The sequence below is a fragment of the Arachis ipaensis genome, chromosome B05, assembly GCF_000816755.2.
Source record: "Arachis ipaensis cultivar K30076 chromosome B05, Araip1.1, whole genome shotgun sequence".
In the NCBI taxonomy this organism is placed as follows: domain Eukaryota; kingdom Viridiplantae; phylum Streptophyta; class Magnoliopsida; order Fabales; family Fabaceae; genus Arachis; species Arachis ipaensis.
The window spans coordinates 41,422,764-41,445,170 of record NC_029789.2 but is presented as its reverse complement, the minus strand read 5'-3'; the positions used below and the strand labels follow the sequence as shown (position 1 = coordinate 41,445,170).

Here is a 22,407-nt window from a genome sequence, read left to right as displayed (position 1 = left end):
CAAGTAGTTTACCCTGTATTGCGAGGAGCTAAGTTTGGTGTTGCACACCAAAACAATCCAAGAGTGAATGTGTAATTCTAAGTTTGGTGTTCCATCAAAGATTTCAGTTAGAATCACGCTACACCTCTTCAAGAGCAAATTGCTAGCCCCAACCAATCAGGGAAACCACTTGACAAGAGTTTAGTTTCTAGTTCATAGTCGTTTTAGTAATAAAAGCACATAAGATCCTCTGCATGTATTCAATCTGTTGCATTAGGCAAGGAACTAAGTTTGGTGTTCACACACCAAATCAGGTTCAGAAACTCACAAGCATGCATGCATGCTAACTAATTCTCAAGTGCTTTGGGAACAAGCAACTTCCAATAACTTTGCAGGAATTCAATCAAATCTTTGGGAACAACGGTGCACCATCATCCAAGGAAGCAAAGAAGGATGCAAAAGCTATGGACGATGACAACAAAGGGATGGCTAGAAGTCACCACCAAAAGGTTGTATTGTTACTTGATTCCATATGCTTGGAAATGCTCAAATTGGAAGTCTAAATGTATCCCTGATTATTAGCTACTCTTCAGTTTACATCACTAGGATTTAATGTTCGTTTTTTCCCGCCTTTGTCATATGTGTGCTGTGCCAAGCTATCTGCTGCATTTTCACCTTGCTTACTTGTATGCTTGTCCTTTAAGTCAAATAAAAAGAGATGTTATGAAAGACCAGAGTGATGTTCAATTTGTGGAGTAAGTTCTTAAGCTTGTGGTGTAGTAATTACTTAGCTAAGTTAGTTCACCAACAAGGTAGGAAGGCAACTACCTGTCTTGAATCATATGCTTGAAACACACCCCATGAGACTAGCTAAATAACAAGATCCTAATAAGAAAAGGGGAAAGAAAAATGAAAGTTGAGAAATAAAGAAAAAGAGTAAGAAATAAGGCTAGGCACCAAGGGTTAAATCTTAAGGCATGTGTCTGTGGTGCTCTTGTGCAAAGGATATACATGGATGAATAAGCTCTCAGAGGTGCCTTATCACTTGGTAACTTGGGTTAACTAACCCGGGATTATCAGCTGAAAGTCCACTATCAAGAGTAATCCTTGCTACAGAGCACTTAGTAACCCAAAGAGGTGCTGGACACCAAGGTCTCAAGAAGAAAAATAACAAACCATGTGCCTGTGATGTGAATGTATGGGGGAAAGAGACTTGAGGGAGTAAGTCCTTAGGGGTGTCTTAACACCTAGCACCTTGAACCAACTGGTTCGGGAGTGCTGGCTAAAAGCTTATATTAAAGAGTCACCCTCTTACAGAGCATCTAGTCTAAAGAACACAATCAAACCCTAAAAAGACAAAGGGATCAATGAATAAAAGTCTCATAGGGTACAATCAAGTGAGTATTCCAGGGCATGGTAAAGGTCTGAAAGCCAATGAAGGAATGAACCTAAGTTGCTGTGCATGAAACCCCATAAAACCAAGGACATGACTTCCACAATAATGACTCATTTCTCTTGTCATTTCATTCATCATTCTCATGTTTCAGTACTTGCTTAGGGACAAGCAAGCTTTAAGTTTGGTGTTGTGATACCAGGGCATTTTGGCCAATTTCACTGACCTTTTCTTTACTGTTTTATGGTAGTTTCATGCATTTTCTTAGTTAATAAGAAAGTTTTGGGTAGATAATCACTTACATCTTGATTCAAGCAAACATTGTAAATTTCATGTGATTTTATGAGAATTATGCATGAATTGAAGGATAAATTGGATAATGCATGTCTCATAACTTGGATTAGAGCTTTGATGCACTTTATTTGCTTGGTTTCAGGACAAAGGAAGCAAGGAAGAGCCACATTAGCAGTCACGTTAAACGTTAATCTAATTAACGTGACCACTAACGTGGAATGGGAATAAACTTGCAACGTTAATGAGAAAAGTGATTGCCAATAGCGCCTTCGAAACCATCATGGCCCACGTTAATTGCCACATTAACTACATTAATGTGGTAGTTAATGTGGAGAGAAAGGGAGCTCCAGCATTAGTGGTAAAAGTGAATATCACTAACGCTCCAAATTGGCAATTGGCCACGTTAAGAGTCACGTTAACTCAGTTCATGTGAACTCTAATGTGGAAAAGGAAGACAATGCCAACGTTAGTGACACTCACCTTTGTCACTAACGTTGGACTAAGCCCAATTGGCCACGTTAAGAGTCACATTAACTACATTAACGTGTACTCTAACGTGGGAGGAGCAAGGAATCACCAACGTTAGTGACACTCACCTTTGTCACTAACGTTGGACCAAGCCACTATGAGCCACGTTAGTTGCCATGTTAATGGCATTAACGTGGAAGCTAACGTGGAGGAAAGAAATAATGAACCAACGTTAGTGACACTCACCTTTGTCACTAACGTTGGAGATGGCAACCACCACCACGTTAGTGGCCACTTTAAGACAATTAACGTGAGGCACTAACGTGAGAAGGGGCGTTTGGAGCGTTAGTGACAAAGGTAAGTGTCACTAATGCCCTCGAGGCTAAGGCATGCCCACGTTAAAAGTCACGTTAGTTATACTAACGTGGACTCTAACGTGAGAAAAGGGGGGCTAAGAGTAACGTTATTGGCAAAGGTGAACGCCAATAACGCTCGCGATGGACCAAGAGGCAACGTTAGTGGTCACGTTAGTGCCACTAACGTTGAAGTTAACGTGAACCATCTTGGGCTAGGAACGTTAGTGAAAAAGGTGATTGTCCCTAACGTTCTCGAACCCACATTTTCACTTAACGTTAATGCCACTAACGTCCTAGCTAAAGTCCCTGCCTACTTCACACTTTCTCTGCAAGTAAAGCTGAGCCCACTGAAGATTCCAAACTGCTTCAACTCAAGATCCAAAGGCCCATATCCAAAGACTTGAAGAGCCAACTAGAATATAAGAAGAGTTGTATATATAGGAGTAGTTTTGAACTAGAGAAGAGAGCTTTTTGCATTAGGAGAACTACTCTCTGTATAATTTTACTTTTTCTGCACTTTAGTTTTACTTTGAGAATGTATTTTCCATCTTTGCTTTCAATTTCCAGAGCTATGAACAACTAAACCCCTTTTATTGGGTTAGGGAGCTCTGTTGTAATTTGATGGATCAATAATAGTTTTCATTATTCTTCTTCTTTCTTTTCTCTTGATTTTACTAGAAAGCTTTCAATCTTCATCCAATTGGGTAGTTGTCTTGGAAAAGAAGCTATTCATACTTGGATCTCTTCGAAACCTTTGAAGAGGAATGAAGAGATCATGCTAGAAATGCTTTCTCATGTTGGACCAAATTGGGGTTTGGATGGATATAGTGACATATAATCCTACAAACATTTTGATTTATGAATACATGTGGTATAATCAGTGACTGGTACGCGAAATCGTGATTACACTTTAATTATGTAAAGTTCATCGCTCTTTCTTTCCGGATGTAAAGGCCTTCAACCTTTACTAATACGTCCTCTACTTGTCCATATGCCTGTTTTCTTGAATTGTCTGCCATTTCTAATGAGATTTTAGCAGCTTGCACCCCATAGATTCCCAGTTTCTCTATTACAGAGAGGGGCATGAGGTTTATTCCTGAACCAACGTCACATAGAGCCTTAAAGATCATGGTGCCTATGGTACAGGGTATTATGAACTTTCCAGGATCCTGTCTCTTCTGAGGCAATGTCAGTTGATCCAGATCACTTAGTTCATTGATGAACAAGGGAGGTTCCACTTCCCAAGTATCAATGCCAAATAATTTGGCATTCAGCTTCATGATTGCACCAAGAAACTTGGCAGTTTGCTCTTCAGTAACATCCTCATTCTCTTCAGAAGAGGAATACTCATCAGAGCTCATGAAGGGCATAAGGAGGTTCAATGGAATCTCTATGGTCTCTAGATGAGCCTCAGAGTCCTTTTGTTCCTCAGAGGGAAGCTCCTTATTGTTCACTGGACGTCCTGAAAATAATTTTTGAAAAAGAGTTAGTGATTTTCGAAAATGGTTTTTGAAAAATGTTAGTATTTTTCGAAAAAAAATTTTTTTTTTGAAATAATAAAAATAAGAATAATTAGTTAATTAAAAAGAAATTTTTGAAAAAGAGGGAAGATATTTTCGAAAATTAGAGAGAGAGAATTAGTTAGGTAGTTTTGAAAAAGTTAAGAAACAAACAAAAAGTTAGTTAGTTAGTTGAAACAAATTTTGAAAAGATAAGAAGTTAGGCAGTTAGAAAAGATATTTTGAAACCAACTTTTTGAAAAAGGTAAAATGAGAAGATATTTTTGAAAAGATATGATAGAAATTAGTTTTTGAAAAAGATTTGATTTTTAAAATCACAATTAATGACTTGATTCATAAGAAATCACAAGATATGATTCTAGAATTCAAAGTTTGAATCTTTCTTAACAAGCAAGTAACAAACTTCAAATTTTTGAATCAAAACATTAATTGATTATGTTATTTTCGAAAATTTGATATAAAAATAAGAAAAATATTTTTGAAAAATATTTTTGGAATTTTCGAAAATAACTAAGAATTTTGAAAAAGATTTTATTTTTGAAAAAGATTTTGAAAAAGATAAGATTTTCAAATTGAAAATTTGATTTGACTCATGAGAAACAATTTGATTTTAAAAATTTTTGAAAAAGTCAATCCAAATTTTTGAATTTGATAAGGAGAAAAAGGGAAATATATTTTTTTTATTTTTGAAATTTTTATGAAAAACATGAAAATGAAGCAATGCATGAAAATTTTTGGATCAAACAATGAATGCATGCAATAATGCTATGAATGTCAAGATGAACACCAAGAACACTTTGAATGCCAAGATGAACATCATAGACACAATTTTGAAAAACTTTTAATGCAAAGAAAACATGCAAGACACCAAACTTAGAATTCTTTAATGCTTAGACACTAAGAATTCAAGAATGCATATGAAAAACAATAAAAGACACAAAACAAAAAATCATCAAGATCAAACAAGAAGACTTACCAAGAACAACTTGAAGATCATGAAGAACACTACGAATGTCTGAATTTTCGAAAAATGCAAGATGCATATGCAAGTGACACCAAACTTATGATATGACTCAAGACTCAAACAAGAAACAGAAAAATAAATATTTTTTATTTTTATGATTTTCTAATTTTTTTGGATTTTTTTCGAAAATTATTTGTAAAAGAAAAATAAGGTCATGAGACACTAGAATTCATTCTTAAAAATTTTGAAGCCATATTGAATAAAATTTTTGAAAACATTTTTTTTTCGAAAACAGATGAGAAAATTTTAGAAATATTTTTGAAAAATTTTTGAAAATAAAATAAAAAGAAAATTACCTAATCTGAGCAACAAGATGAACCATCAGTTGTCCAAACTCGAACAATCCCCGGCAACGGCGCCAAAAACTTGGTATGCGGAATCGTGATTACACTTTAATTATGTAAAGTTTATCGCTCTTTCTTTCCCTGGCAATGGCTCCAAAAACGTGGTGCCAGTACCATGGTTCACAATTCCGTGTAACTAACCAGCAAGTGCACTGGGTCGTCCAAGTAATACCTTACGTGAGTAAGGGTCGAATCCCACGGAGATTGTTGGTATGAAGCAAGCTATGGTCACCTTGCAAATCTCAGTTAGGCAGATATAAATTGATAATGGTGTTTTCAAATAATAATTAATAGAATAGGGATAGAAATACTTATGTAATTCATTGGTGAGAATTTCAGATAAGCAAATGGAGATGCTTTCGTTCCTCTGAACCTCTGCTTTCCTGCTATCTTCATCCAATCAGTCTTACTCCTTTCCATGGCTGGCTTTAAGTGATACATCACCACTGTCAATGGCTACTTTCGGTCATCTCTCGGGAAAATGATCCAATGCCCTGTCACGGCACGGCTATTCATCTGTCGGTTCTCAATCATGCTGGAATAGGATTTACTATCCTTTTGCGTCTGTCACTAACGCCCCGCAATCACGAGTTTGGAGCTCGTCACAGTCATTCATTCATTGAATCCTACTCGGAATACCACAGACAAGGTTTAGACTTTCCGGATTCTCTTGAATGCCGCCATCATTCTAGCTTACACCACGAAGATTCTGGTTAGGAGTTCTAAGAGATACTCATTCACTCGAAGGTAGAACGGAAGTGGTTCTCAGGCACGCGTTCATAGGGAATGATGATGATTGTCACGTTCATCACATTCAGGTTGAAGTGCGAATGAATATCTTAGAAGCGAAATAAGAAGATTTGAATAGAAAACAGTAGTACTTTGCATTAATCTTTGAGGAACAGTAGAGCTCCACACCTTAATCTATGGAGTGTAGAAACTCTACCGTTAAAATTACATAAGTGAAAGGTCCAGGCATGGCCGAGATGGCCAGCCCCCTAAAACGTGATCAATAGTCTCCTAAGATGAACAATGGATTAAAACTGAGACCAAAGATGTCTAATACAATAGTAAAAGGTCCTATTTATAATACACTAGCTACTAGGGTTTACATGAGTAAGTAATTGATGCATAAATTCACTTCCGGGGCCCACTTGGTGTGTGCTTGGACTGAACTTGAGTGTTGCACGTGTAGAGGTCCTTCTTGGAGTTGAACGCCAGCTTTTGTGCCATTTTGGGCGTTCAACTCTGGTTTTGGCTCCTTTTCTAGCGCTGGACGCCAGATTTGGGCAGAAAGCTGGCGTTGAACGCCAGTTTACGTCGTCTATTCTTGGCCAAAGTATGGACTATTATATATTGCTGGAAAGCCCTGGATGTCTACTTTCCAACGCAATTAAAAGCGCGCCATTTCGAGTTCTGTAGCTCCAGAAAATCCTCTTTGAGTGCAAGGAGGTCAGAATCCAACAGTATCAGCAGTCCTTTTTCAACCTCTGAATCTGATTTTTGCTCAAGTCCCTCAATTTCAGCCAGAAAATACCTGAAATCACAGAAAAACACACAAACTCATAGTAAATTCCAGAAATGTGAATTTAACATAAGAAATAATGAAAACATCCCTAAAAGTAACTAGATCCTACTAAAAACATATTAAAAACAATGTCAAAAAGCGTATAAATTATCCGCTCATCAGTGACCACACTTCATCTCTTCTCATGAGCAATTAGACCAAGGAATTGGCTATTGATCAAGATTTGAGAGATTGAATTACCAAGGAATTGGAATTCAATCACTTAAGATTGCCAAGGAGATCAATGAATGCATTGATTGAGGAAGAGATGAAAATGAACTTGATCCAGAGAATACAACATATCCTGAGCCCAATGAACTCCCCATTTCTGATCTTACCCATTCTCTTTACTTTCTGCCATTTACTTTTATGTTCATCTTCCCCATTCCCCATTTAAGGTTCTGCAATTTACTTTCCATCATTTACATTCAGTCTTTTATTTTCAGTAATTACATTTCCTGCCATTTACTTCCCGCCATTTAAATTCCTGCAATTCCCCAATCAAATTTTGCTTAGCTCAACTAGAACATTCCTCCAATTAAAGTTGCTTGACCAATCAATCCCTGTGGGATTCGACCTCACTCTATTGTGAGTTTTTACTTGACGACAATTCGGTATACTTGCCGAGGGAAAATTGTTGAGAGACAAGTTTTCGTGCATTAGCAACAGACAGAGAATTCTGAGCAGAATCCATCTAGCTTAGCAAATATAGTCTCTGATCTGTCTAAGGCCACTCTAAGTTTCATGAATGAAACAAGGTCCACTATTAGAAATTTGGAGGCACAAGTGGGCCAGCTGAGTAAAAGGGTCACTGAAACTCCTCCTAGTACTCTCCCAAGCAATACAGAAGAAAATCCAAAGAGAGAGTGCAAGGCCATTGATTTGACCATCATGGATGAACCTACAAGGGAGGAGGAGGACGTGAATCCTAGTGAGGAAGACCTCCTGGGATGCTCAGTGACCAATAAGGAGTTTCCCTTTGAGGAACCAAAGGAATCTGAGGCTTATCTAGAGACCATAAAGATTCCATTGAACCTCCTTCTGCCCTTCATGAGCTCTAATGAGTATTCTTCTTTTGAAGAGATTGAAGACGTTACTGAAGAGCAAGTTGCTAAGTACCTTGGTGCAATTATGAAGCTGAATGCCAAATTATCTGGTAATGAGACTTAGGAAGATGAACCTCCATTGCTCACCAATGAACTGAATGCATTAGATAGGCAGAAATTACCTCAATAGAAACAGGATCCTGGTAAATTCTTAATACCCTGTAACATAGGCACCATGACCTTTGAGAAGGCTCTGTGTGACCTAGGGTCAGGAATAAACTTAATGCCACTCTCAGTAATGGAGAAACTTGGGATCTTTGAGGTGCAAGCTGCCAGAATCTCATTAGAGATGGCAGACAACTCAAGAAAACAGGCTTATGGACAAGTAGAGGACGTGTTAGTAAAGGTTGAAGGCCTTTACATCCCTGCTGATTTCATAATCCTAGACACTGGGAAGGATGAGGATGAATCCATCATCCTTGGAAGACCCTTCCTAGCCACATCAAGAGCTGTGATTGATGTGGATAGAGGAGAGTTGGTCCTTCAACTGAATAAGGACAACCTTGTGTTTAAGACTCAAGGATCTCTTTCTGTAATAATGGAGAGGAAGCATGAAAAGCTTCTCTCACTGCAGAGTCAACCAAAGACCTCACAATCAAACTCTAAGTTTGGTGTTGGGAGGCCACAACCAAACTCTAAGTTTGGTGTTGAACCCCCACATTCAAACTCTAAGTTTGGTGTTGGGTGGTCCCAACAATGCTCTGAACATCTGTTAGGCTCCATGAGAGCTCACTGTCAAGCTACTGACATTAAAGAAGCGCTTGTTGGGAGGCAACCCAATGTTATTTAATTATATCTATTTTATATTTTTTATTTTATTTCATGTTTTATTAGGTTGATGATCATGTCGAGTCACAAAAACTACTGAAAAATCAAAAACAGAATGAAAAACAACATTAAAAATAGCACACCCTGGAGGAGGAGCAATCTGGCGTTTAAACGCTAGAAACAAGCATCTACCTGGTGTTAAACGCCAGAAACAGGCTACATTTGGACGTTTAATGCCAGAAACAAGCAACAGTCTGGCGTTAAACGCCAGGATTACACAGCAAGGGCGTTTTACACACCTAATTGGAGCAGGGATGTTAAGTCCTTGGCCCCACTGGATCTGTGGATCCCACAAGATCCCCACCACTTCTTCTCTCCTCTTCATACCTTTTCATAACTCTCTTCCCCAAATACCCTTCACCAATCCCCTCAATCCCTCTTTCCCATCACCTCTTCACCACTCACATCTATCCTCTCTTCCCCAAAAACCCCACCTACCTTCAAATTCAAAATATTTTCCCTCCCAAACCTAACCCTAATGGCCGAACCCTAACCCCCCCCACTCCTATATAAACCCCTCCTTCCTTCTTCATTTTCACACAACACAACCCTCTCTTCACCACCTTGGCCGAATACACCCCCCTCTCCCTCTCCTCCATTTCTCTTCTTATTCTCCTTCTTTCTTTCTTTCTTCTTTTGCTCGGGGACGAGCAAACATTTTAAGTTTGGTGTGGTAAAAGCGTTTCTTTTTATTTTTCCATAACCATTAATGGCACCTAAGGCCAGAGAAACCTCTAGAAAGAGGAAAGGGAAAGCAATTACTTCCACCTCTGAGTCATGGGAGATGGAGAGATTCATCTCAAAGGTCCATCAAGACCACTTCTATGAAGTTGTGGCCAAGAAGAAAGTGATCCCTAAGGTTCCTTTCAAGCTAAAAAAGAATGAGTATCCGGAGATCCGACATGAAATCCGAAGAAGAGGTTAGGAAGTTCTCACCAACCCCATTCAACAAGTCGAGATCTTAATGGTTCAAGAGTTCTATATAAACACATGGATCACTAGGAACCATGATCAAAGTGTGAACCCGAATCCAAAGCATTGGCTTACCATGGTTCGGGGGAAATACTTAGATTTCAGTCCGAAAAATGTAAGGTTGGCGTTCAACTTACCAATGATGGAAGAAAACGCACGCCCCTACACTAGAAGGGTCAATTTTGATCAAAGGTTGGACCAAGTCCTCATGGACATATGTGTGGAAAGAGCTCAATGGAAAATTGACTCAAGAGGCAAGCCGGTTCAACTAAGAAGACTTGACCTCAAACCAGTAGCTAGGGGATGGTTAAAGTTCATTCAACGCTCAATCATTCCTACTAGCAACTGGTCTGAAGTTACTATAGACCGACCCATCATGATCTATAGTATCATGATTGGGGAGGAAGTGGAGGTTCATGAGATTATACCTCAAGAACTCTACAAGGTGGCTGACAAGTCCTCCACTTTGGCAAGGTTAGCCTTTCCTCACCTCATCTATCACCTCTGTAATTTGGCTGGAATTGACATAGAGGGAGACATCCTCATTGAAGAGGACAAGCCCATCACTAAGAAAAGGATGGAGCAAACAAGAGATCATGGACCTCAACATGAACATGAGGAAATTCCTCACCATGAAATCCCTGAGATGCCTCAGGGGATGCACTTTCCTCCACAAAACTATTGGGAGCAAATCAACACTTCCCTAGGAGAATTAAGCTCCAAGATGGGACAACTAAGGATGGAGCACCAAGAGCATTCCATCATCCGCCATGAAATTATAGAAGATCAAAGAGCTATGAAGGAGGAGCAACAAAGACAAGGAAGAAACATAGAGGAGCTCAAGAGCACCATTAGTTCTTCAAGAAGAGGAAGACGTCATCCTCACTAAGGTGGACCCGTTCCTTAATCTCCTTGTTCTTATTTTCCTATTTTTCGGTTTTTATGCTTTATGTTTTATTTATGTTTGTGTCTTTACTATATGATCATTAGTGTTTAAGTGTCTATGTCTTAAAGTTATGAATGTCCTATGAATCCATCACCTCTCTTAAATGAAAAATGTTCTAAAAATAAAAGAACAAGAAGTACAGGATTTCGAATTCATCCTTGAAACTAGTTTAATTATTTTGATGTGGTGACAATACTTTTTGTTTTCTGAATGAATGCTTGAACAGTGCATATTTCTTTTGATATTGTGGTTTATGAATGTTAAATATGTTGGCTCTTGAAGAATAAGGAAAAAGGAGAAATGTTATTTGATGATCTGAAAAATCATAAAAATGATTCTTGAAGCAAGAAAAAGCAGTGAATAGAGAAGAGCTTGCGAAAAAAAGAGAAAAAAAATGGCAAAAAAAAAGAGAAAGAAAAATAAAAAGCAAGCAGAAAAAGCCAAAAGCTCTTTAAACCAAAAGGCAAGAGCAAAAAGCCAATAGCCCTTAAAACCAAAAGGCAAGGGTAAATAAAAAGGATCCAAGGCTTTGAGCATCAGTGGATAGGAGGGCCTAAAGGAATAAAATCCTGGCCTAAGCGGCTAAACCAAGCTATCCTAACCATGTGCTTGTGGCGTGAAGGTGTCAAGTGAAAACTTGAGACTGAGCGGTTAAAGTCGAGGTCCAAAGCAAAAGAAGAGTGTGTTTAAGAACCCTGGACACCTCTAATTGGGGACTTTAGCAAAGCTGAGTCACAATCTAAAAAGGTTCACCCAGTTATATGTCTGTGGCATTTATGTATCCGGTGGTAATACTGGAAAACAAAGTGCTTAGGGCCAAGGCCAAGACTCATAAAGTAGTTGTGTTCAAGAATTAACATACTGAACTAGGAGAATCAATAACACTATCTGAATTTTAAGTTCCTATAGATGCCAATCATTCTAAACTTCAATAGATAAAGTGAGATGCCAAAACTATTCAAGAGGCAAAAGCCTACTAGTCCCGCTCATCTGATTGGAGCTAAGTTTCATTGATATTTGGGATTTATAGTATGTTCTCTTCTTTTTATCCTATTTGATTTTCAGTTGCTTGGGGACAAGCAACAATTTAAGTTTAGTGTTGTGATGAGCGGATAATTTATACGCTTTTTGGCATTGTTTTCACATAGTTTTTAGTATGATTTAGTTAAATTTAGTATGTTTTTATTAGTTTTTAAATAAAATTTACATTTCTGGAATTTACTATGAGTTTGTGTGTTTTTCTGTGATTTTAGGTATTTTCTGGCTGAAATTGAGGGACTTGAGCAAAAATCAGATTCAAAGGTTGAAGAAGGACTGCAGATGCTGTTGGATTCTAACCTCCCTGCACTCAAAGTGGATTTTCTGGAGCTACAAAACTTCAAATGGCACTCTCTCAATTGCGTTGGAAAGTAGACCTCCAGGGCTTTCCAGATATATATAATAGTCCATACTTTGCCCGAGTTTAGATGACGAAAACTGGCGTTCAACGCCAGCTCCCTGCCCTATTCTGGAGTCAAACGCCAGAAACAGGTTGCAAAGTGGAGTTAAACGCCAGAAACAGGTTACAAACTGGCGTTTAACTCCAAGAAAGACCTCTCCACGTGAAAGCTTCAATGCTCAGCCAAGCACACACCAAGTAGGCCCCGGAAGTGGATTTCTGCATCATTTACTTATCTTTGTAACCCTAGTAACTAGTTTAGCATAAATAGGACTTTTTACTATTGTATTCAGAGATCATTGGATGTTTAGTTCTGGGATCATTGAGGCTGGCCTCTCGGCCATACATAGACCTTGTTCTTATGTATTTTCAACGGTAGAGTTTCTATAAACCATAGATTAAGGTGTGGAGCTCTGCTGTTCCTCGAGTATTAATGCAAAGTACTATTATTTTTCTATTCAATTCAAGCTTATTCCTATTCTAAGATATTCATTCGCACCCAAGAACATGATGAATGTCATGATTATGTGACGCTCATCACCATTCTCACTTATGAACACGTGCCTGACAACCACTTCCGTTCTACATGAAGATAAGATAGAATGAGTATCTCTTAGATATTTAATACAGGGGACCGAGTCCGAGATATTAGAGTCTTCGTGGTATAAGTTAGAACCCATGGACGGCCATTTCTGAGATCCGGAAAGTCTAAACCTTGTCTGTGGTATTCCGAGTAGGATTCGGGAAGGGATGGCTGTGACGAGCTTCAAACTCGCGAGTGCTGGGCGTAGTGACAGACGCAAAAGGATAGTAAATCAAATTCCAGTATGATCGAGAACCGACAGATGATTAGCCATGCAGTGACAGCGCATTGGACCATTTTCACAGAGAGGACGGGATGTAGCCATTGACAATGGTGATGCCCAACATACAGCTTGCCATGGAAAGGAGTAGGAATGATTGGATGAAGACAGCAGAAAAGCAGAGGTTCATGAGAAACGAAAGCATCTCTATACGCTTATCTGAAATTCTCACCAATGAATTACATAAGTATCTCTATCCTAGTTTATATTTTAATTATGTTTTAATTATTAATTCTCTATAACTATTTGAATCTTCCTGACTGAGATTTACAAGGTGACCATAGCTTGCTTCAAGCTGACAATCTCCGTGGGATCGACCCTTACTCACGTAAGGTTTATTACTTGGATGACCCAGTGCACTTGCTGGTTAGTTGTGCGAAGTTGTGACAAAGTGTGATTCACGTTTGAGAGCACCAAGTCTTTGGCGCCATTGTTGATGATCACAATTTCGTGCACCAGTACTCCCTAGGGATATCATGCCCCAGCCCATGGTCCAAGGATATAGTGCCCGTGCACACTCTTGTGATTCCGAAAGGATGCGAGCAGGATACTCTGCCACAGACCTCACATCTCAACATAAGCGGGACTAACCTTCACCCTTACGCCGCCGCCACAACCTCGACAGGCGGGATCCAACTAAACCGTCCTTGCCAGGCGCATAGCGTCTCAACAATTTCAATTTAAAAAAATGCTACATCAGTGGTTTTAGAAATCATATATTTCAGTACATCAGTAATCCATAATTCCACTTTGAGTCCCAGACTTGTCTCAACTACCATCAATTCATCATTTTCACAACTCACTACATCAATCATTATTACAGTACTCTGTCATCTCTCTCCACTAATCCATCCTCAGTACTCCAAAAACCTAAGCCTCCATTTTTTAAACATTTTTACAAGAAAATACCTAATTAATTTCACCTAGAGCCTTTCCTATGTTATGACGCCTAAAAACAAGCTAAACAGTCATAGGTAAGTGTCACGGAAGTTTACAAGCTTGCTGGGAAGGTAAAATAGTTGAAAATAAGGTTTTAATTGAAAAACAAGATAGTGTGCGTACGCATAGGGTTGTACGTATGCACACCCAGAAGGATTTTCAGAAAGTGTGCGTACGCATAGAAGTGTGCATACGCACGGAAGGCAAAAGTTTTCATGATAAATGCGCGCACAAGTACGTGCGAGCGCCCTAAACAGATTGCAAATCCCAGCATGTGCGTGCTCACGAGGTTGTGCATACGCACAACTTACAAATCACAAATTCTGCAACTTCACAGGATTCAGATTTCTGACCCAAACTTTTAACGATCATATCTTTCTCTACAAAATTTATATTTCTACAAAATCTATACCGTTTTAAATCTCTTTAAAGTATCTTTAATTTGATATAAAATCATTCAATTTCAAAAATTGTAGCTCAAAATATGATCTGTCGAAGTTCACTAAAAATCTATTTTTACCAAAGATCTATAAACCTCAATTTTACCAAATTTTTAATCCAACATCACTTATTCCACATTCAAAGCAGTCCTAATGTAATTAATTCATATTCATATACCTTTTCATCATTCCAAAACCTAGCAACACATAAATCATCCATTCCATACCCACATTCTACTTGTAAAATTTAAACCTCAACAATATACATCACAAAAATATCATTCCACCATCCTATATCCACATCACCAAACATCATCATTCATTAACATCCACAAGCATACAAACCCAATATCACTACCCAACATTATCATCATTCAACTTCCATCTCAATAATCAACAACAATATCACAATCATCAAAATCATCATGCATCACAATCATCATCAATCTATTTCAATCCTATCCTATGGTCTACTAGCCTAAGTGTCCATAAATATTATATATTACATAGAGAAAACCGAAACCATAACTTAGCCGATTCCCAATATGCAGTAAATCACCAAATTGAGTCCAACTCAAGCCTCCAATCACCAAAAGTCACGAATTCAAGAACCAACGCTCCAATAATCACAAATTCCAAGCTATGCACAATTAATATACACAACATAAATTCTAGGGTTCATAAATAATCTTAATTCTAGAAAAACTTCTACATGAACTACTTTTTATTAAATTATAAGTATTCTTTTAGCAGAAATTCAGTATAGAATATGCAAATAAATTGAGAGAACCAAAGTATCTAACAAGTCCATAGAGTATAGACATGGTTGTATTCTTTTGACAATGTAATTTGTTGAAATATGGTAACAGAGAAAGGAAGAGAAGGAACTAACAAAGTTTGACTTAGCAGTAAGAGGAGGGTAACTTATTGCTATAGCCTATAATCTCCTAATTAGTCCTAATTAAGTTCTTGTAATGAACTAACAAAGTTTTTTTATATACTCTAGTTGTACAATTCAAGGTAGAAAACTAGTTTCTGATCATTGCTTCCATTTGGTGACAGGTCCTGACAGAAGGATCTTCTTCCCAGAGGGTCTCTTGGACCGATCCAAGATCCCACCATACTTGACTGGAGAAGTGCCCGGAGAGTATGTGGATTCTTCTCTAGCTAGTCCCCTTTGAATCACAAACATTGTGAATCTTTGACTTGTTTTGCTTAAATTTTCTTTGATATTTATTGATGCAGCTATGGTTATGATCTTTTTGGTCTCAGCAAGAAGCCAGAGGACTTTGCCAAGTATGTCTTAACACTTTTTTCAAACTTGATATATATCCTTTTGGTCACATTAGTTTACGAACTGCTTTTAATACATTTATTATTTGAAGTATACTGGTTGATCCTTTTTTTTTATGTTAAATTGCTCTCTAGTATGCTTGGAAAGTAAATTCACTTTATTGAATGGGAATGATCATCTTTCTTGTTCCAAAATTCATTTCAAGTAGAAAATGAATGTATATATGCATGCATTAAAAGATGAACAAAGAACTATATCTCTGTTCTCTCTTTGTTTAAGTGAATGCTCATTAGCTCAGGAGCTTGTGTTGGAAAATTTACTCGTAATTAATGAGACTGAGCTTATATTTATGCAGTATAATTGAATGGTTTTACAGGATTCTGGCTGAAGTTGAAAACCTTGCTGCTAATTGTAATGAGACTGAGCTTAAGTTGTATTGTTTTTGTATTTTTTTTTCAATTTTTAGTTTTGGAATTTGAACTCGAGATTTATTTTGTATTTGAGTATTAGTTTTTTAATGTATAAAACAATTATCGCAAAAATTATGTCACTAATTATTGTTTGATTTATGTTGTACTAAAAATTGCATACTATATTTGTAAGTTTGGTAATAAAAAAGGATTGAAAATTTATATTTTGCAGGTAAAAATAAGAAAAAGGATTTTTTTTTAATTTTATAAGGCTATTGCCACGCTTTTAAAGTGTGGCCGTATAACTGGCTATCGCCACGCTTTAAAAAGTGTAGCCATATCTTTTCCTATCGGCACGTTTTTAAAGAGTACCCAAAACAAACATTCTGGGACGTTTTAAAAGCGTGGCGATATGTGCACTTTTTGGTACGCTTTCTAAGCGTACCTATAGGTTAAGAACTATGGCCACGCTTTTTAGGCGTGGCAAGAGTTGAAAGCGTGCCAACAAAAAAAGCATGCCGATAGATCCACAAAATCGTGGCGATAGAGCAACCGGCACGCTGGCAGATGTGACCCTTTCAAAAGCGTGCTGAAAGCTCAAAAAGCGTGGCAAAAAGCTATCGGCACGCTTTTTTGTACTTTTTGGCACGTTTTTAAAGCGTGGCAGAAAGCTTATTTTCTTGTAGTGCCATCAAGCAACTCACCGAGGTGGGTTACGACTTGCATGTGAAAAATAACAACAGAATATGGTATGAGAATCGGAGGTTCTAAGTATGGTAACAGTGCCCAGTAATGTAAGATATAAGACCCCGGGACGCCAGAGGTAATTCTAGATCTTCATATCAGTCATAAGATTCAACTTAAAACATAATTAAAATTAAAACCATAACTTTAAACCTTTATAAAAAGGGGGTAAACTAACTTAAGGAATTTCTAAGGGGTAAGTACGATTTTGGTCCCTTAAGTTTAGTGCCAGAATCGAATTCATCCATCTTGTTATTTTGCCATTAAAGTCTTCCCTTTTCCTTTCTCCCCCTTTTTTTTATTTTATTTTTTTTATTTATTAGAATAGGGGTATTTTAAGAATAAAACAAAAAATTTTATTAAAAATGACAATTTTAATACGAAAAAAATATTAAGGACGATTTTATATCGAAAATTAGATTAGGGACGGTTTCGATTCTGGCCCTCAACGTTAGGGACCAAAACCATACTTACCCCAATTTCTAACTATCAGTTCACCGCTATCCCACAACCTTCACCAGCCTATCCGCCATGCGATCCCATTGCCACCGCCTTCCGAACCTCCTCAATCCTAGTAGAAAACACAAGTAGTAACAATGCAAGTAAAACACAAGTATAGCATGTATATCAAGAAATTCAAGAAGCAATTAATCATGTTATACAATTAAGCAAGCAATTCAAGTCGGCAAAACAAGCAAACAGATAGAAGATGCACATGATGAATGCTTGTCCTATTTGGTTGTGATATCACATTGTCGATTCAACTGCCAACCCGACACATCTCCATGGAGACGTCACCTTTCGGTCACGAATACAACGGGTACTCCCTAGGGATATCGTGCCCCAACCCATGGTCCAAGGATATAGTGCCCGTGCACACTCTTGTGATTCCAAAAAGATGCGAGCAGGATACTCTGCCACAGATCTCATGATGAGCGGATATTTTACACACTTTTTGGGGTTAATTTCATGTAGTTTTTAGTATGTTTTAGTTAGTTTTTAGTATATTTTCATTAGTTTCTAGGCAAAATTCATATTTCTGGACTTTACTATGAGTTTGTGTTTTTTCTGTAATTTCAGGTATTTTCTGGCTGAAATTGAGGGAGCTGAGCAAAAATCTGATTCAGGCTGAAAAAGGACTGCTGATGTTGTTGGATTCTGACCTCTCTACACTCGGAATGGATTTTCTGGAGCTACAGGAATCCACTTAACGCGCTTTCAATTGCGTTGGAAAGTGGACATCCAGGGCTTTCCATCAATATATAATAGTCTATACTTTGCTCAAGGATAGATGATGTAAACTGGCGTTCAACGCCAGTTCCATGTTGCAGTCTGGCGTTAAACGCCAGAAACAGGTTACAAGTTGGAGTTAAACGCCCAAAACAGGTTACAACCTGGCGTTTAACTCCAGAAACAGCCTAAGCACGTGTAAAGCTTAAGTCTCAGCCCCAGCACATAACAAGTGGGCCCCAGAAGTGGATTTCTGCACTATCTATCATAGTTTACTCATTCTCTGCAAACCTAGATTACTAGCTTACTATTTAAACAACTTTTAGAGGATTATTTTGTATCTCATGATATTTTAGATCTGAACTTTGTACTCCTTGACGGCATGAGTCTCTAAACTCCATTGTTGGGGGTGAGGAGCTCTGCTGTGTCTCGATGAATTAATGCAATTATTTCTGTTTTCTATTCAAACACGCTTGTTTCTATCTACGATGTTCATTCGCACTTCAATATGATGAATGTGATGATCCGTGACACTCATCACCATTCTCAATCTATGAACGTGTGCCTGACAAAATTTCATGCTCTTTTATTTTTCGCAATTCAAACTGATAAATATAATTGATATCCTGACTAAGAGTTACAAGATAACCATAGATTGCTTCAAGCCAACAATCTCCGTGGGATTCGACCCTTACTCACGTAAGGTATTATTTGGACGACCCAGTGCACTTGCTGGTTAGTGGTACGAGATGTGAAAAGTGTGATTCACAATTTGTGCACCAAGTTTTTGGCGCCATTGCCGGGGAATTGTTCGAGTTTGAACAACTGACGGTTCATCATGTTGCTTAGATTAGGAAGATTTTGTCTTTTGGGTCAGAGTCCTTTACTTTCTTTTCAAAAATCTTTCAAAAATTTTTTATTTTTCTTTATTAATCTGTGTTTTGTCGTTGAGTCTTTTATTATTGTTCTTGTTAAAATTTTAGAATCCTTATTTTCTTTTTCAAAATTTTTTTCGAAATTTTATTTTTTTTACTAATAATTGAGTTTTTCTGTTTAAGTTTAGTTTTATGTTTTAAGTTTGGTGTCAATTGCATGTTTTTTTATCTTCCTTTAAAATTTTTGAATTAGTGTTCATTGTTCCTTCTTAATCTTCAAGTTGTTCTTGTTTATTTTCCTTGTTTGATCTTTAGTTTTTCTTGTTCTGTGTCTTTTCTTGTTTTTTTTTTTTTTTGTGCTTTTTCAAGATATCAGTTTCCAAAGAAAATTTTATTTATTAAATACAATATTAAAACACTTTAAATTTATAACTCAATTGGCTAGAGCGTTGTGTTTATGTTCTTAGTAATTGGGAATCTTCCTTTTAAAAATTTTTCAAAAATAATTTTTCTTTGAGCAAATCTTGTGTCAAGTTTTAAGTTTGGTATTTTCTTGTTAGCTTTTCTTTAGTTTTCGAAAATTTATTCTGATTTTCTAAAAATTTTAGTTTGGTGTTCTTTCTTCATGTTCTTGTTGTTCTTGTGAGTCTTCAAGGTGTTCTTGAGTTTTCCTTGTGTCTTGATCTTAAAATTTTTAAGTTTGGTATTCCTTGGTATTTTCCCTCTAAATTTTTCAAAAACAAGAAGCATTAGATCTAAAAATTTTAAATCTTGTGCTATTTCATTGTTTTTCTCTTTCCTCATTAAGATTCAAAAATAAAAAAAATTATCTTTTTCTCATTCCACTCATAATTTTCAAAAATTTTGCATTATTTTAGTCATCAATTTAAAAAAAAAATCAAATCTTTTTAAATTGTTTTTCAATCATATCTTCTCAATCAATTTTTTTTCAAAACTTCCTAACCACTTTCTCTTCCTTCATTTTTTTTTCGAAAATATCATTCAAAAATTCAAATTTCTATTTTAAAATTTTTATTTTTTTATTCTTAATTTTTGAAATCTATATTTAATTTCTAGTTATTTTATTTCATTTTTCTTTATTCATTCTCTTTTTATAAAATAAAAATAAAAATATATTTTAATTGCAATTCACATCAATTCCCTTTTCTCCATCATGGACCTAAGTGGAAATGAGCAGTCCAGAAGGACTCTGGGGTCATATGCTAACCCCACTACTACTTCATATGGGAGCAGTATCTGTATACCCTCCATTGGAGTCAGTAGCTTTGAGTTGAATCCTCAGCTCATTATCATGGTGCAGCAAAGTTGCTAGTATTCCGGTCTTCCACAGGAAGAACCTTCAGAGTTTCTGGCACAGTTTTTACAAATTGTTGACACAGTACATGATAAGAAAGTAGATCAGGATGTCTACAGATTATTACTGTTTCCATTTGCTGTAAAAGACCAAGCTAAGAGGTGGTTAAATAACCAACCTAAGGCTAGCATAAGGACATGGAAACAGCTGTCAGAAAAATTCTTGAATCAATACTTCCCTCCAAAACGGATGACACAGCTAAGACTGGACATCCAAGGCTTTAAACAAGGAGATAATGAATCTCTTTATGATGCCTGGGAGAGATATAGAGAGATGCTAAGAAAATTCCCCTATGAAATGTTTTCAGAATGGGTGCAGTTAGACATCTTCTATTATGGGCTTACAGAGAAAGCTCAAATTTCTCTAGATCACTCAGCTGGTGGATCTATACACATGAGAAAAACAATTTAAGTGGCTCAAGAGCTTATTGATACAGTTGCCAGAAATTAGCATCTGTACCTAAGCAGTGAATCTTCCATGAAAGAAGAGGCTAAAACAGTAACTGCTGAACTCAGTCCTGCAGAATAAATTACTGAATTCAATCAGCAATTAGACTTTCTAACAAAACAGCTGGCCGAATTCAAGGAGATACTACAAGATATAAGAATAGCTAATCTGAATATGGAAGTATTGTTGAAGCAAACAGAATAGCAGTTATCAAAACAAATAACGGAAGAGTGCCAAGAAATTCAATTAAGAAGTGGAAAAACATTAAATACCTCACTTCAAGGCAGCAGGAAGCCAAGAAATGAACAACCTGCTATCCAAAATCCCTCTGAGGACAGTAAGAGCCCAGAGAGGAATAACTCTGGTGTTCAAACGCCAGAAATAGGCAAGGATTTGGCGTCAAACGCCCAATGGAAGCTCAGTTCTGGCGTTCAAACGCCAGGAACAAGTAAGGAGTTGGCGTCCAACGCCACTCCAGCTTCTAACCCTGGCATTCAAATACCAGTGAGGGATCAGACACACACAAGTGCTGATAACAACCCCTCTAAAAAGGCTTCTCCAACCACCTCCTCAAAAACTCTGCCAAGAGGAGCAGGATAAGCAATTTGCTCGCTTTGCAGATTATCTCAGGACTCTTGAAATAAAGATTCCGTTTGCAGAGGCATTTGAGCAAATACCTTCTTATGCCAAGTTCATGAAGGAGATCTTGAGTCATAAGAAGGATTGGAGAGAAACTGAAAGAGTTCTCATCACTGAAGAATGCAGTGCAGTCATTCTGAAAAGCTTTCCAGAAAAGCTTAAAGATCCCGGAAGCTTTCTAATACCATGCATATTAGAGGGTAATTGCACCAAGACAGCTTTATGTGATCTTGGGGCAAGCATCAACCTAATACCTGCATCTACTATCAGAAAGCTTGGTTTAACTAAAGAAGTTAAACCAACCCGGATATGTCTTCAACTTGCTGATGGCTCCATTAAATACCCATTAGGCGTGATTGAGGACATGATTGTTAGGGTTGGGCCATTCGCCTTTCCCACTGACTTTGTAGTGCTGGAAATGGAGGAGCACAAAAGTGCTACTCTCATTCTAGGAAGACCTTTCCTAGCAATTGGACGAACTCTCATTGATGTCCAAAAGGGGGAAGTAACCCTGAGAGTCAATGAGGATGAGTTTAAGTTGAATGCTGTCAAAGCCATGTCCTCTGAGACTTCCTCAGGAAGAGGAGAAACCTCCTAAACCCGAGCTCAAGCCATTACCACCATCCCTGAAATATGCATTTCTGGGAGAAGAAGACACTTTTTCAGTGATCATAAGCTCTGCTTTAAATCCACTGGAAGAGGAAGCACTAATTCAAGTGCTAAGGACACACAAGACAGCTCTTGGGTGGTCCATAAGTGACCTTAAGGGCATAAGCCCAGCTAGATGCATGCACAAAATCCTATTGGAGGATGATGCAAAGCAAGTGGTTCAACCACAGAGGCGGCTAAATTCAGCCATGAAGGAAGTATTGCAGAAAGAAGTCACCAAATTACTGGAGGCTGGGATTATTTATCC

The 22,407-nt window shown here is 37.5% G+C and overlaps 1 long non-coding RNA gene across 1 annotated transcript; it reads right to left on the bottom strand.

Annotated features, from left to right (window-relative positions):
- Nucleotides 1,459-15,887, bottom strand: LOC110262836. Its single transcript, XR_002347843.1, has 3 exons — nucleotides 15,788-15,887; nucleotides 9,697-9,701; nucleotides 1,459-1,469 (listed from the first exon to the last, which is right to left on the bottom strand). It is a non-coding gene; the product is annotated as an uncharacterized LOC110262836 (long non-coding RNA).